A 6,591-nucleotide genomic window follows, 5' to 3' on the forward strand; every position below is an offset into this window, starting at 1 on the left:
ACACACTATCATTCCTGAAGGCCGTCTTTAGCCTCAGAGCAATACGGAGGATGGGGGATACCGGACTGCCGGCCTCCACCTACACCTCCCTCACCCATTTTGTTACATCAGGACAGGGAGAGTAGAAGTTAAATGAATAAAATAAACCTCAACCACATTCTTTGGAAATGTAAACAAAGTTTTTTTTTCCAGCTGAAATCCAAACACACACCTCCTACTGAGATGTTGCTCTGCCAGCTGCCCACTAGCTAGCGGTCGTGTGGTTTTATATGATGGCTGAGTCTATGTAACTGCTGCCGAGTTGAAGATTATTTATTAAAACTATTTGTAGGAAAAGAAGGATTTTGATATGAATGTAGTGATTACATGCTTTTTTTGACACAATTTTAGCACTTAACAGGAGATAAATGAATAATTGACGCAGGATCAGATCTTTTTCTAACTTTCTCTTTTAAAACGTCCATAAAGCCGACCTCACAGCAGCTGTATTTTTGCTCATTTTGTCTGAAAACCTAGTGATCATGAAGTAATGACTTTATCTGCAGTGCAGCAGCTTGGTAACGGCTGCTGGTTAAGGTAGTATTTATGAGCAGTGATCAAATTTCACACCACTTCCAACGTCTGACAACAGAAACAGAAAAGCATGTACATGAGAACAACTGATCAGAGAGAGAGAGAGAGAGAGAGAGAGAGAGAGAGAGATGATTTTAGAGTCAGGCCACCAGAAACATCTCCTGTACAGTAGATGCACAGTGGGGAGCAGATTTTAGACTTTATTTGCTACAAGATTGAAATTCCTTAATATCGGCAGGGAAAAAAAACAATCGGCTGTCGTCTCTTAAGACATTGATAGTCAATCTGATCGTCAACTGGCACAAGCCGAGGCGCAATACTCTTACAACCACACATACACACACACACACGTTTGGTTGGTAGGAAGATATTGATGGACTGCGCGCTCCTCATCACTCACAGTCTAATCATATTCAGTCATTTAATGTGAAAATTGTGGAAACATACATCCCAATGTAACGTGAACAAAACCAGCATCCATGTGGGAACACACAGGAATACTAATGTAAGCTACACGTTGATAAGTACCAATCTTCTTGTCCATTTAGACTGTTCCTACACACACGTTTAGAACTTGTCCTACGCTTGCTTTGATAAATGAGGCCCCAGATCTTTGAGTGCCTCTCTGCTGCGTACGCCCAGTGAGGCAGATACTGGCAATGGAGCAATATAGAAAACAAACAGCCAGTGTTAATGTCCTACTTTGTGGCATATTCACTACTTTAGGCTCGGCTTTTCTGTATTGTAGAGTTGGTGTGATCGACCGGCCAACCAATCAGTCAGTCAATCAATCAATCCGTCGACTCTTAAGTACCCTTAGACGAGCTGATCAACTGCTATCTTTCACAGACTAGCAAAGGGCTGTGCTAGTGTCAGCGTGCAAGGAGTGTGAGGAGTTTTCAAGGGCTGATCCATCTGATTTTGTTCAGTTTTTTTGCATGCTGCTGTCCGTAAAGTGCACATTGACACGAGGACGGGTCACGCAGGGATTAAGGGTAGTTTTCAGCACGCAAATGGACAGAAAACAAGATTTACCCCGTATCAACATCTGATACCACGAGCAACTAGTGATATACCAAAAACTAAAGCTAAGGACACTAAATCTCTTTAATGAGGCTGTTTTTTGTCCTCAGATGGTCAGTCAAAGACAGATTGGAGATTTAACTTCGCCTCCACAATGTTCTTGGCTGTGAAAACGTGGTATCAGTGCCCCCACCCTCCCCTACCACTTCCCCTTCCCCATTAACAGCTTGACCTTACCTCGCCTCACATCAAGCAACGACCACTGGTTTGCTCTTCACACACTCATCAGAGTGGGATGTCACATGGAAGTCAGGTCTACACTTGCCTCTGGATTTTCAAGCCTCCCCTCCTCCCTCTCCTCCGAATTTACCCCCCCTTCCTCTCCAGCCCCTTTTTGCTTGATATTCTCCTGTGACGTGTTGTTTCGTTCGTTTGTTTTCCTTGACAAACTGTGATGAAGAGAACTACATTCCCTCGAAGACAGCAGCGGATGTAATGGGCCCACGCTTTGTGCTCCGTCCCTTCTATCTCTAGCTGTTCATGATCTGAGTCCTGTGGATCTATGCAGATGAACCCCACCGCAATTGAACCCCCTCCACAACCACCGCCACCACCCCCTTGTCCTTTCTGTTGTAAATATGTCCTGAGGATGTGGGATCCCAAAATGGCTGCCCTCCGCCCTTCCCAGACCCCCCCTACCCACCCCCCACTGTTGGAATCTCACTGTGTTTTCTGTTCGCCTCCTTGGTTTTTGTCTGTTTTTTGAGATTTTTGCCGCATTTTTCTGTTGTCTAAAGCAGTGGTGTGAGTTGATGAGTAGGACTAAGTTGGATGTTAAAAAGACGAGATAAAGAGGTCTTCAGAAAAATATACAAAAAAATGAAGCTTGAATTGAGAAAAGGGTTCAAATATAGAGAAAAAATTATGATAAAGTTGTCATATTGTCATACTAGAGATGCTTTAGTTTGCTAATTTACTTTCTTTTTTTTCTACAAAAGACTTGGATGAAATTATTTATAAAATGCGTCCCACGAGTCATGATCTTTTTTGGACGTAAAACAAATACATTTATTAACATTTTGTTCAAAAGAAAATAAATATAAATTATGTTAAACATTACTGGTGTTTGTGTTTTTTTCACTCAGTGTCTCAGAAAGTGATAGTTATGGAAGCCCAAAGTGTCAAATAGTAAACGCATTGAAATAATGACCCAACAATTTGTGAAAATTTAGAAACCATTAAAACTCAACTCATCAAATGTTATTCCATCATTTCATAATTGAAATCTAATGGATACAATTCGATTAACTTTTTTTTTTCACGCCACTTTTCATGACAGTAGCTGTGTCACTGCCCTCTCACCTTTTTCTTAATAGATATATTAATAATAATTAGCCGGCTAGGTAGTAGCATGTGCAGCCTTGTTACATGTTGTTGTTGTTTCATGAGCTAACTGGCTAAATTTAATTGCAATTGCTGAGAAGCAGTGGGCATGTGACTGGTTAAACCACTGACATCAAAAGTGGCATGAAATAAAAGTGCTTTTGGAAGTTTTATTATGAAAATAAGATGCTGATGGAAAGTTAACATATTTTACAAACTGTATTAATGATCTATCACACATTAGTTCATTTAACATTGAACACTTTGGAGCTCCACAGATTAAAGGATCTGCAGGCAGCTGCTCCTGCTGACCAGAGGAGGGCAGCATCACATCCCAGGACTCAGACCCCCCTGACTGCCCTCATGGAGCGCTTTGATGATCACCTACTGTGTATGCCCGCTCACCTCTCAACCTGAACATCAGTCACGGCTCATTACCACTCGCTCTCTGATCCGGTTTGCTCTCAGACCGGAGCTAAACGGCTCATTTTCTTTCTTCCTCTCAGGATTCGTCAGGTGTTTTCTCACCCCGAGTGCTACATCAAGTGTGAAACATCATTTAGTCTTGTGGGGTCCTGAAAGCTGATTTCTCACTTGACTTGTGGGCATCATCAACATGATGATGTTATAATGACTTTTACAGGCAAAACATCAAATTTAATGATCAACCATCTCTGGTTGACTTTATTAAACAAGACCTAACCTAACTGAACAGAAAGTGTTTCTGCAAACTGGGAAAATATATGATCAATATGAATATGATTTACTGTGTCTGTCCTTCACAAATCACTGTCTATAATCCCTCTTAGCACATTTCACTCTTTGATTTTTGTACAGATCAATCAAACACGATTCAATGTGTTAATCAGGTAGCTTTAGAAGTGCTGTTAGGTGGATTTTGTTACCTTCCAACAGAGCCACACTGGCTGTTTTCTGTCTTTATGCTAAGCTAAGCTAAGCTGCTGACTCCAGCAACTACAGACTCAGGTAAGGCTGCAGCAGCAGAGCCCCCGCCTGTACTGAGTTGAGGCTGTGGCAGTGGGATGATCACACCGACAGGCCCTGATCAGACAGTATGAGGCCATGTGATTCATGTGTGAGTTCTCCTCATGGGGGTGCACCTCTCTGAAGTCCTGACCATGACCGACCATGTCATTGCAGTGACTGGCCTACATAGTGCGTGAAGCTGGTAGTCATGTGAAAATGCTCCTCACAGAATGTAGTTTTAATCATACACACACTGTTGATGCTGTTGCAGAAGGAATACTAATCACACTGATTCAGTTCAACACCGTCAGAGCCAAGAAACACACATTTGTGAGTGCAGGTTAGCCACCCAAAGAAACAAAGAACAAAAGGCCTGTTTGTTGACAAAAAGAGCAGGGGACATGATGGCACCGGGGCAGACAGGAGGAGTGATTTCTGGAGCTTTGGGATGTGGCACCCCCCCACCCCCAAAAAAAAGCCTGTTTCAGTACGAGCTCTATAAATGAATCATCCCTGTGATGTTCCACAGTGATGATTTACAGGTGATGAATTAGACGCTATAAATAGCCACAGCCCTGCGTAATGGTCGTGTGTAAAATAAAGCTGTTGGAGAAACTCTCAGATGCAACACAGTCGGTGTGAAAACTGAACTTCCTGACAGGTCTAATGAGGAGTGGAGCAGCACGACCAGTATCGACATGCAAACCTGGGTATGCAGTTTAATGTCTGCAGAATAAAGGTCTTGGATGTTTTGATGTGAAATGCTGTTAAAACTGAAGTGATGGGATCTCAGAGCCCTCAGTGTCCTCTTTGAAAAGTGCAATATACATGAAAGATGTTCTTATTATCTTCATCACTAATGCAGGATCTCTGATCTGAGTGCACTGCCATCCTCCCTAATGGAGATGAGAAGCAATACCATTATGTGGCCACAAGGTGGCACCCTAAGACCAGTTTCTCTTTTTATGGCTAAAAGCACAGGAAAAAAATGAATACAACCAATGTGACTAATATTTAGAATTAGAAGAGTTTAAATATAAAGATGGTCTTTAGAGGGAAGTCTGGCTTGAATCCTTTAAGAGGTTGAAAAATACAAAGTGTAAGAAAATAATAAAAAAGGTGAAAAATATATAAAATAAAATTCACTGCATACAAAGGACCCAAAGATCCCCGATGAGAAATGTCAGAATGTAAAATCGAACAACATCTGAAAATAACAGGATATTTATACAGTATAATGTAGCTCAGTGTGCTTGTTTTCCTATTACAGTCTACAGAGGGCAGAATGTGTCCACATGATGCATCTAATACAATAAGAAATATTCCATAGAGGTGTTACAGGAATATAAATTCACTAGAATGTAAACAACATCATGTCCTCATACTCAGCCTGTAACATTGTGACGACGTGGACACACAAACCTGCCAGCTCATCTTTACCGCAGATTAACAAGCTTTCACTTCCCTCTCTGTGCCTTTTCCTGCAGTCTCCCAGAGCACAGCGCACACATTTACAGCTCATTTTCCTTTTTCCTTTTCTCTCTGAACTACGTGTCAACTGACCTGACATTTCCTCATCTCATGGGCTTTTTTTTTCGCCTTGCAGACTGTCAGACCTTTGTACAGGAGGTGGGAAGAGAGGAGACACTTCATGAACTCTGACAAAAAAGGAAAAAAATCAGACATCCTAATTGTGTGTCCACTGTGGAAACTTCAATGTGGAACTTTCTTCATGCATTTCTCTTTAATACTGCAGCTATATGGCCTCTGTGCCTGCATACCATGTCAGACACAATAAACCGCACATATCCGCTGTATAATAAGATTAGCCTTATGATTGCCTATGCTAAAAACGTTCTCATGGGTCTGCAGCCATTCATTTTCTCATGCCCTCTTTTTCTGTTTGATATCCTTGGACGCCTACACAACAAACAAATTAAGTAGATGTACTGTATATATTTCTGTTGTTGATGAGAATTTGATTTAAAGCCATCTGCTTTATTACTGTGGCTGGCTGCACAGTCTTTTTGCCAACATACTGCTCATCTGATTTGGTATTTCAAAACTTAGTCAGTATGTAAAAAAACAAAAGAAACCAAGCCTCTCATAATTCTCTCGTTACAGTCTAGAATAACCACCCATATACATCCCCTATCCTGTCACTCTGCTGCATTTTCTGAGGCCTCGCTAAGCTGACGCTAAGTTAACAGTTCAAAGTTGAGTCAGGGTCCCAAGTTCATTGTTTGGATTCCCATTCGAGATTAAACAGGGTGGTGAGTTTAGAGATTACTGCTCAGAAACTCAACACATGCTGGCTCAAGCATGTGACACAACTTATATAACATTAAATAAGCACTTTAGACCAGTTGGACAAGCACATAGAAAATATAGAAATCTCTCATTTAAAATAACCAAACTGTTCTAACTTTGGTAGAAGATATTGACAGTGGGACCACAGTGTCCACAGTAGGAAGCTGTTTGAGAAGATTGTTTTCAGAGGCTTTAAAATTCAGCTACACAAGTCAGTGGTGACACGTGTTGCTTATGCTGTGCACTCTCACAAAAAGATTTCAGCAGCTGTTACTTTTAAAAGTCTGAAATAGATAACAGGATGGACAACATTTG

This window comes from Pempheris klunzingeri, chromosome 24, assembly GCF_042242105.1.
Source record: "Pempheris klunzingeri isolate RE-2024b chromosome 24, fPemKlu1.hap1, whole genome shotgun sequence".
Classification (NCBI taxonomy): Eukaryota; Metazoa; Chordata; class Actinopteri; order Acropomatiformes; family Pempheridae; genus Pempheris; species Pempheris klunzingeri.